General features: G+C 44.9%; 1 long non-coding RNA gene across 1 annotated transcript in view; it reads left to right on the top strand.

Moving 5' to 3' along the window:
• The first annotated feature begins 1,138 nt into the window (after nt 1-1,138).
• The window catches only part of LOC129651789 (uncharacterized), a 61,739-nt gene continuing 56,256 nt past the window's right edge, over nt 1,139-6,621 (top strand). The window contains exon 1 of the long non-coding RNA XR_008714306.1: nt 1,139-1,224. This is a non-coding gene — a long non-coding RNA (uncharacterized LOC129651789). The remainder of the gene's footprint in view (nt 1,225-6,621) is intronic.

Here is a 6,621-nt window from a genome sequence, read left to right as displayed (position 1 = left end):
TGTCAAGAGCTGGTGACATCCATGAAGGCTGTAGTGAAATTTTCAGAGAAAGCTTCTTAGAAGGCAAGTTACATTTCCAGTGCAAAGGAGCTGGCTCTAGATAAAAGTGGAAGATGGTGAGATGCAGTGAGGACAGCCAGGGAGAGTGTGACAAGGCAGACATGAACAGTGAGCAAGCTACTGGAAACATCAGCCGTGGACCCTCAGCCTGACATCGGAAGCCTCTCTTGAGCGGTAATCCAGATGAGAATCGCCTGAAAAATCTCCCTGCTCCTTAGACCAGAAACCTGAGTGAAAGTCTATGGTTGGTCACCTTCTCTTTCATAGATTGTTAAACATAGTACAGCCCAGACGTTTATTATCACAGATGCAGACAGCAGAGAGCACGACGTGGTTAGGAGAGCCGCTTCGCACACCTTGCAGGGACTCAGGCACGCTCTGGGCACCATCAATCGTTCGGTGCCGTGGCCCGTTGGCACTCCTTCCACCAGCATTATCAGACATTCTAGTTTGAGCCGGGAGCGAGACTGGGCAGACGTCTCCTCCCTATGCAACCGCTTGAAGAATCATTACCCTGGAAGCACAGAGCCAGGAGCTGGGATATTCATGGTCCCGAGTGCAGCGGCCACCACGAGGCCCCCGGAGTTAGTCAATGAAACGCTGGAAGCTAATACTAATTGCTGGCTTATGCGTCTCTTCTGCGTACGTTTTCCTGATGGATATAGCTATGATTATTTAATTTGTAATAGACCAGAAGGATCTGATTTTACCATGGCTGATGGCCAGGAACTGAGTGTGCTGAGGCTAAGGATTTTTCAAAATGTATCTCAAAATAAAAGAGAGTAGTCAGGAGTTTTCCTTTCTTCTTGCCAATATTGTACATGCTCCTTTCCCCACTGAAGTGGAAGAAATTGCTGCATTTCATCATCCTGCCGTCTTTTGGGGTTAAGCCACAGTGTAGACGTTGTGGTGGGAATCCTAGGGATATGGAGTTTACAGAGAGCTCGGAGGCAGACTCGCCTGGGGATGGTAAATACAGAGCACTGGTGTTGCTGTGCTCCCAGCTCCCACCTGTGATGGATCTTCCTGATCCCTCAGGGCTTTGGTGCCTTTCAGTGTCTCCTCAGCACCCTCTTCTGTATCAATCAGGCGAGGCACTTAAAATGCAACCTATTTTTAACCTTTGAACCTGAGATCTTAGGAAGCTGACTTCTCAAGTTACAGGTAGGATCAGAACTAGAACTCAGATTTTCTGATATCTAAAACCTTTCTCCTTTCTCTCTTTCGATTGCCAGTTGCCTAAGGATGAGCGTTAGTTCCTCTTTTACCTTGGCCATTTTTAAAAAAATATTCAATCAATACTTAAGTTGAATTCATATCTAGCACCTGACTCTCCACAGTAGGATCCAGAACAGAAATCTACACTCCATCTTCAGAGAGTTTCCATACTCAACCCTCTCTGCACCTTGATGCCTTTTCTCAAGTGGTTGTCGATGCTAAAAATATATCCTTCACAACCTGTCTTTATCTAGCACCATCTTTATCCTTAAGGAGCATGGACTTCTGCCTCCTCCAGTCTTCCTTAACATTTTGCTTTGCATTTAAACAAGACTTCAGTTCTATTATTCTGTATCTGCCCGTCACCTCCACGGGACTGTGAGCACAAAACTAAAGAAAAGACATTTTATTCATATGATGAATAGAGGGTGCCCAGGATGCCATAGGCTTCCAATGAATCTTACTTGGATTAAATCAGATCCTAGAATCATCACCATTAAGTATAAAATCACAGAACTTTTAAAGCTGGAATAAAGCTTCACAATCATGTGACCCACAATGGGAAGTGGGTAATCCTATTAAAGCTAATCCCAAGTCACTGTTAGTGACTGCTTAGAGCAGCATGTTTAGAACGACTCTGGCAAAGTCCAAGTTCGGTAGGAAAAAGTGTTGAGTTGGGTTTGGGATGTCTGCCAAAAGTCAGAAAGGAGGCAACACAAAACATATGCCACTACTTCCACCAGGGACCCAGACCACCCCTGACTAGTTAATTTTAAACCTGAGTAATGCAGTGGATGATCTGGGATTTAGAGTAGAATGCTGAATTTGCGTGCTCTACTGTAAAGCGTTTGCATGTAAGTGTGTATGTGTGTGTGCGTGCTCAATCTCTCAGTCGTGTCTGGCTCTTTGCAACCCCATGGACTGTAGCCCACCAGGTTCCTCTGTCCATGGAATTTCCCAGGGTACTGGAGTGAGTGTATCTTCAGTGTATCTTCTCAGGGGATCTTCCTGACCCAGGGATCGAACCCCCGTCTCCTGCATCTCCAGCACTGTTGGTGGGTTCTTTACCACTGGGCCACCTTAAGCCCCAAGTAAATGTATGGTTTTCTTCAAATCCCTTATTCTCTTCGAGCTTTAGTTTCACTGTCTATGAGATGAGCATGGTGGTTCTCTTGCCTTACCTCGCCAGATTCTTGTGATGGTTGAAGATGTGGCCAAGAAAGTATTTTGCAAGCCACAAAACAATGTACAAATGTGTGATGTTCCCTTAGAGCGCTGACCTCAGAGAGCATTCAGTGAGCAGAAATAGAGAATCCAGTCCTAAAAGAGATGGCTGAGTACTTTGATATTCAAGCATGCTCCTGGTCTGAAGCTATGATTTATTTACTGTGTAAGAAATATTCACATTAGGGTATCATGGGAAATAGATGGGGAAACAGTGGAAACAGTGTCAGACTTTATTTTTGGGGGCTCCAAAATCACTACAGATGGTGACTGCAGCCATGAAATTAAAAGACGCTTACTCCTTGGAAGGAAAGTTATGACCAACCTAGACAGCATATTCAAAAGCAGAGACATTACTTTGCCAACAAAGGTTCGTCTAGTCAAGGCTATGGTTTTTCCCATGGTCATGTATGGATGTGAGAGTTGGACTGTGAAGAAGGCTGAATGCTGAAGAATTGATGCTTTTGAACTGTGGTGTTGGAGAAGACTCTTGAGCATCCCTTGGACTGCAAGGAGATCCAATCAGTCCATTCTGAAGGAGATCAGCCCTGGGATTTCTTTGGAAGGAATGATGCTAAAGCTGAAACTCCAGTACTTTGGCCACCTCATGCGAAGAGTGGACTCATTGGAAAAGACTCTGATGCTGGGAGGGATTGGGGGCAGGAGGAGAAGGGGAGGACAGAGGATGAGATGGCTGGATGGCATCACTGACTCCATGGACATGAGTCTGAGTGAACTCCTGGAGTTGGTGATGGACAGGGAGGCCTGGCGTGCTGCAATTCATGGGGTCACAAAGAGTTGGACACAACTGAGCGACTGATCTGATCTGATACTCATTAACCTAGACACTTATCAGGAGCAGACACCATTCAGTCCAGAAAATAATTGTCTTGTCACTGGTCTTACTCATTGGAAAATAATTATGTCACTGGTTATTAACCTGTGGCATCTGTACCGGGTGAAAATTTCTGTGTTCTGTCTCTCCCTCTAGTTTCTTTCCCTTGCTTATTCACATCCTTTCCATGTTTTGTTCATCCTTTCCTGAGCTCTGTTTCAAGAGATAACTCTAGTCTTCTAGCTAGGCTCCTCTTTCTCCTATGATCCTACTCAATTTAGCCTCCACAGAGCTATGAGAAAGATCCTTCAAAAGTACAACAGGTACCCTGTTATTCCTCAGTTCGTAAATCTTCAGTAGCTCCTTACTGTGTTTAAATAAGGTCCAGAATCCTTAGAATGGCAAGCAAGCCTTTACAAACCACCTCTCTTTAGTCTTCCAAACTCACACCCAGCCATTCTGGACTCTTTTTCTCCTCTACAAAGAGTCCTCTGCTCAGCCTTCTCTTAATGTCCTGAAATTTCCTGGTTCTGGGCATTTTTAAGCATTGTCCTCTCTGTCTGAAAGTTCCATCCCTCCCCATCTAATTGGTGAAATCCCATTAATTATTTAAGATAAAGCAGGAATGCCATATCTGTTAGGACACCATGGCTCACTCCCCTAGGCAGAAATTAATCACCCCCATCACTTTGTATACACTGTATCCAGTTTTCCACCAAGTTTGGACTCCTTATGGGGTCCAGTTATCAGTACTTATATTGGATTGTGTACCCTATAATTTGTGTCCTGGAAAATTCTTTCAGCTTATGTTGAATCATCCCACTGTAGCATAATCATTTGTTTGAGATGTTTATCTTCTGTATGAGACCATCCATGATCTTCCTAAAATGAGAGACTTCTCATCTTATAGGCAGTGTCTACACAGCAGCCAACCCATACTGCTAAGTTGGATTATGTTACTCTGCTATGCAAAACCTTCCAAAATAAAATTGACACCACCATGACATCAGTTCTCAGTTCAGCTGCTCAGTCGTGTCCGACTCTTTGTGACCCCATGAATCGCAGCACATCAGGCCTCCCTGTCCATCACCAACTCCCAGAGTTTACCCAAACACATGTCCACTGAGTCAGTGATGCCATCCAGCTATCTCATCCCCTGTCATCCACTTCTCCTCCTGCCCTCAATCTTTCCCAGCATGGGGGTCTTTTCCAATGAGTCAGCTCTTCGCATCAGGTGGCCAAAGTATTGGAGTTTCAGCTTCAGCATCAGTCCTTCCAATGAACACCCAGGACTGATCTCCTTTAGGATGGGCTGGTTGGATCTCCTTGCAGTCCAAGGGACTCTCAAGAGTCTTCTCCAGCACCACAGTTCAAAAGCATCAATTCTTCAGCACTCAGCTTTCTTCACAGTCCAATTCTCACATCCATACATGACCACTGGAAAAACCATAGCCTTGACTAGACGGACCTTTGTTTGCAACGTAATGTCTCTGCTTTTGAATATGCTGTCTAGGTTGGTCATAACTTTCCTTTCAAGGAGTAAGTGTCTTTTAATTTCATGGCTGCAGTCACCATCTGCAGTGATTTTGGAGCCCAGAAAATAAAGTCAGCCCCTGTCTCCCCTGTTTCCCCGTCTACTTGCCATGAGGTGACACCAGGCCCCACAGAATCTGGCTGCTTTCTGGTCTCCTGTTGTTGTTCAGTCACTAAGTCGTGTCTGACTCTTTGTGATTCTGCGGACTGCAGCCCGCCAGGCTCCTCTGTCCATGGGGATTCTCCAGGCAGAAATACTGGGGTGGGTTGCCATTTCCTCCTCCAGAGGATCTTCCTACACCAGGGATCAATCCTGGATCTTCTGAGTTAGCAGGTGGAGTCTTTACCACTGACCCCCAGGGAAGCCCTCTGGTCTCTTAGCCTTCTCTGCTCTCACCCTCTTCTCAAACTGACCTTTGTTTCCCAAATTAAACTTTGTTCCAGCTCAGGCCTTTGCCTGATCTGGGACTTTGTGATACTCCCCTGCCTGGAAAGCTTTCCCCCTTCACAAAACCCAGTAGAGGTTGATCTAGCTCTGAATGGGGAGGCTAGATATGAAAGAAAAAGTTAATAAAAATCAAAGTCACGCAGGCTCTGGAGAGATGGACAGGTCAGGAGAGAATACTTTTTAATGACTAGAGGCGGACTGGGAAGGCGAGGTTACTTATTAGTTTTTGGTCCCAGACCTTCCTCTGAGCTGCTCCAGGAGCCTTAAATTTCAGCTCTCATTTCAAGCCCCAAGTCTCTCTGGGAAGGAATCTGCTGACCCCCACGTCTAAACCACTCTCCACCTGGTTTGCTTTCTGCAAATCACTTACCCCTCTCTGAAACTATCCTGTGTCTGTGCCTGCTCAATGTCTGCACTTATCTCCTGATACTAGAATTTAAGAACCACAGGGGATGATACCTTTCTTGTCTAGTTCACTATTGTGTTCCCAGGGGTCAGAAGAGCACTCGTGGAGGGCCCTCGACACGTAGGTTAGATGAACAAACGACTTCATCTGGTGGCTCAGTAAATGGCTGTTGAACAAATTAATTAATTTAAAAAATTAATTACATTAATTAATAATTATTTTTTAGGTGGCAGCAACTGACTTTTTGTTTGTTTTTTTTTAACCCTAAATTGTTTTCAGTAATCTTGGAATAAATTATTCAAGTTGTAGAATATCCAGAAAGGTTTCCTTTGGCTCCTTCATGTCTGTCCTATCTCTGTTAATTCATCTTTTTATGCAGAAAAGGAACAGAGCAGATAGTTCAGTCCAATCATGGGACTATTTTCTTAGCAGTTCTGGATAGCAAATAGATACATTAACTGATGCTTAAGCTGACGCTCCAATACTTTGGCCACCCGATGTGAAGAGCCAACTCATTGGAAAAGACCCTGATCCTGGGAAAGACTGAGGGCAGCAGAAGGTGGCGTCAGAGGATGAGATGGTTAGAGGGCATCTCAACTCAGTAGACATGAATCTGAGCAAACTCCAGGAGACAGTGAAGGACGGGGAAGCCTGGTGTGCTGCAGTGCACAGGGTCACGCAGAGTCGGACACAACTTAGTGACTGAACAACAGCAACTCTCTTATTGGTGGCAGGATCCAGAAATCAGTGATGCTTGCAGCCAGAAATAAAGTTCTTACATTTTCCAAAGACTTTATTCCATTTCCCTTTTTTCCTGTTTTCATCTGCATTATTCTACCCTCCTACCCCCACCCACATATGAGCTTAGTTTATTTCACTGAATGTTTCATGAGCCCA

This window comes from Bubalus kerabau, chromosome 4, assembly GCF_029407905.1.
Source record: "Bubalus kerabau isolate K-KA32 ecotype Philippines breed swamp buffalo chromosome 4, PCC_UOA_SB_1v2, whole genome shotgun sequence".
NCBI classification, from domain to species: domain Eukaryota; kingdom Metazoa; phylum Chordata; class Mammalia; order Artiodactyla; family Bovidae; genus Bubalus; species Bubalus kerabau.
Note: the sequence above shows the minus strand (reverse complement) of the source record. Positions and strands in the feature narration are given on the sequence as shown.